Here is a 3958-nt window from a genome sequence, read left to right on the forward strand (position 1 = left end):
CCCCTTGGATGTGGAGACCTCAGGATTCCAAGGACTCTCTTCTCGGAGTCTGCCTGACTGCAAAAGGCTAGGACCTGGAGACGGGGGTGAGAGCAGATGCCACAGTCTTTTGACATGCCCACCAAAAAGGCCATTTGGAAATAAAGCTGCTTTGACTGCCAGCAGAGCTCCTGTCTCAGAAGGGACCCTGGCAGATGGCGGCGTGCCTGTTATTACAGGCATATCCCTGCTGATGCTCTTCCTTCTTAGAAATAGAGGGTTTATTCAGCTCCAATTTGTTACCATGGGTTGTCTCAAAATGATGAAGGAAAATTCAAGAGACTGCCAGGGACCAGTTGGATTTGAAACATTTGTATGCAGCACAGCAGATGCTCTTGGCCACAAAGAACAGCTTTTAGATGTGAAGGCAACAAGGAAAGAGAAATAAATAGTAGGGACAGAGAACTGTCCCATGGGAGATGACAGCCAGGCTCAAAAAACTCCACCAAATAGGCCAAGCAAAACACAGCCAGTGAGCCAGGCCTGCACCCGAATGCTAACCATCAAGAGTGGATTCCGAGAGAGTGGCAACCTGGTTCAACCAGCGACTCACAGATGGGACTGTGAGCCATTTGTAAGGAAGAACTGAGTCTGTAGACTGAATGCAAGCCGAACTCATGTGTTACTGGCCACAGAGCTCCAGCCCAGTCTGTGGATGCAGTGGAGTCCAGGGAGGGCTATCTCTGGCTTTTGTAGTGGGACTGGGAAGCCCCCCATCAGAAGAAGACGTCTTCATTTGCTGCTGAGATGCAGGAACTGACGCTTGGCCATGCTTAGATCCTTCATAGGCAAGTTCAAAATCCACCAGGCAGAAAGGGGGCAGCGCATCTCTTCAGTGGATCTTAGCTCCTTAGCAATGCTATTGTTTTCTTGAGCAGGGACTCTTGTAGCCTAGACTGGCTTTGAACTTGGTGCTGTAACCAAGAATACCCTTGAACTTCTGATTCTCTTGCCCCTACCTCTTGAGTGCTGGGATTATGTGTGTGTGCCACTGGGAAGAAAGGTTTTCTGCATGCCAAGCAATTGCTCTACCAACCGAGCTATGTCCCCAGCCCTGGTAATGTTACAACTGAAGGATTACATGGGCCACACAGCACCCCCAGCCTTTACTTGGTTGCTTTTGGGGAAGAGGAAAGCTGACCACAGCAGGAAAGGCTCCCCAGGCCTGGGCCCAGAGACCTTCCTAGTGACTGACAAGTCTTTTCTACTGTTTCATGGGGTGGGCGCCATTTCCTCTAGGACCCCATGATGTTTTACATCTGACTCACCAGCCATTCGTTTCTTCATTGTCAGAGAGGGTGTGAAAAATACGTAGGATGCTATCTGTGAAATACGTGAAAGGTGAGTGGGAAGATGGCTTGTTTTCATGTAAACCTAGGGGCGTGGATGATCTGGCTGTGAAATGTCTCCCTCAGACTCCTGTTCTGCACATATATTCTTCTCCTACTACTTTGATATCTGGGGAGGGTGTGGCAACTTCAGGAGGTGGGGCCAGCTGGCAGAAATTAGTCACCAGGGGCCTCTGCTATGCCTTTCCTGCCATGGTGGACTTCAAATCACAAGCCAGGGCCAGGGAGCCAGGGCTAAGTGGCTAAAGGCACCTGCGACATAACTCGATGACCCACTTCAATTCCTGGGACACACAGTGGGAGGAGAGACCCAGCTTACAAGAGTTGTCCTCAGACTCGAGGCACATAGGTTCACTACACACTACAATAAATGAATAACTGGATAAATAAAGAAGTGTCAAAAAGTCATGGGCCCAGTGAAGCTTTTTAGCCTGTGTCAGATGATTTGATCAAGCAATATGGAGGTGACTTATATCCTGCATCTGTGGAGGGGCTTGAGTGTGGAGGCCTGTGGAGTGGAACAGCCCCAAGAGAGCCAGCCAGGCAGGGCTTGCCAGAGAGCCGAGACGGCAGGAGTGACCTATGTGCTCCATTTCCTGTGTACTCAAGAGCCCACCACACAGCTGCGGGGCCTGGGGATTCTGTAAGGTGAACTTCCTCTGACCACTGCCTCCGAGTGGTCTGAGATGCCGGCCATTGCAGGGTGTATGACTGTAGGGAATTGAAGCCCAGTCCCCTGGTGACTTGTCTTGAAGGACTCGATTGAAACTGACAAATGGCAAGATGGGGCTGGACTCGTGTGACTCTTGTCCTGACCTTTTTCAAGCCCTCTATAAATCTGATTCATATTCGATTACTTTCGGATAAGCGGCCCCTGCCTGGTGACTGAGCTAGACACAGCTGGTAAGCTGTCTGGATTGCGCTAGCCTGTCGTGTGGCGTCCCCCAGGTCATTCCCTGAAGAAAACTGAGAACGGGGAAGATTCTTTGGCAGTACTTTTGGGAAGATTATTTTGGGCCAGAGACTTTGAGGTCTTTCCAGACATTCCAAATGGAGCCTCTGAGGCCAGTCATGTTAGCTCAGACGTGTCTATGGGATCCCAGGGACACAGCTTGCCCATAAGGCAGCCCTGTGGCTAGCCTGACGCTGGCTTTTTAGAGAAGGGGGTGGAGCAGAGGGACATCGAGGTTGGAGCCTTTAAGTCCGGTAACATGTTGACAGAGCTCTAAAGAGAAGGACATTTATAGGAACAAAAGAAGGGACCTTTTGGTGTATAAAGAGCAACAGTTTGGGGTTTGAGAAATGCAGAGAGAGAGAGAGAGAGAGAGAGAGAGAGAGAGAGAGAGAGAGAGAGCGAGCTTGGACCTGGTGTGAGATTGGACCTGGTGTAGGCTGAGCCGGGCAGTGGTGGTGCAGGTCTTTAATCCCAGCACTTGGAAGGCAGAGGCAAGCGGATTTCTGAGCTCGAGGCCAACCTGGTCTACAAAGTGAGTTCCAGGACAGCCAGGGGTACACCGAGAAACCCTGTCTGGAAAAACCAAAACCAAAAAAAAAAAAAGAGTTGTGCCCCTAAAGCCCAGTCCAGTCCCCAGCAGCAGGAAGGGTTCCTGAGCTTCCTTGACTGACCTTAACAGCTTTTGAGCTATACTCAGGCATTTTGTAGCTTTGGGGCCCAGGCTCTTTATTCACTGTCAGTAGAGTCGTTGGGAAGCCCTTTGCAGATGTTTTCCTTAGATGGGCTATGGCTGTGTTGACCATACTGAGAAACTGGCTCTGCTATCCATTCTCCCATCTGCCTACTTAAAAATGGAAACTACAGGGGCAGGAGAGATGGCTCAGTGGTTAAGAGCACGGACTGCTCTTCCAGAGGTCCTGAGTTCAATTCCCAGCAACCATATGGTGGCTCACAACCATCTGTAATGGGATCAGATGCCCTCTTCTGGTGTGTCTGAAGACAGTGACAGTGTACTCAAATAAATAAATCTTTAAAACAAACAAACAAAAACCAAAACTAAACAAAATAAACAAAAAAGAGGAAACTCTGTTACTCCTATTCTGTCAACCACAGCCTTCCTTGTTCCTGGGTCGCCACTGTTTGGCTGGACACCTGCTGTGTCTCCTGATCTCCCCTTTCCCCTATGACTCACCCTCTTCTGCAGTTACCTTGGATTCCAGGGAAGATAGGACTGATTTGTGACAAGGGACATCACTAACCGCTGTGCTCCCACCACATCCCCAAGCAACCGCTGGGTCTCCAGGATGACGTCACTCAATGGCATCTCGTGATGGGAACAGACCCCGAAGCAGGAGAGAACAGGGATCATCTCATGGGAACCAGTCTTCCCCCTCAAGTGATGACAACTCTGCGACATCAGAGTTGACAGATCGGATCACAGGCCTGACTAGATTGCCTGTTATCATCTCGGCAAACCCAACTCCCTTTGTCTCCTTTTTCTGTAAAAACCAGAAGTTCCTGTTAGCCCCTTGAAGATTAGCTCACTCGTGTGTGTGTGTGTGTGTGTGTGTGTGTGTGTGTGTGTGTGTGTGTGAGAGAGAGAGAGAGAGAGAGA

The sequence above is a fragment of the Mus pahari genome, chromosome 10 (genome assembly GCF_900095145.1).
Source record: "Mus pahari chromosome 10, PAHARI_EIJ_v1.1, whole genome shotgun sequence".
In the NCBI taxonomy this organism is placed as follows: domain Eukaryota; kingdom Metazoa; phylum Chordata; class Mammalia; order Rodentia; family Muridae; genus Mus; species Mus pahari.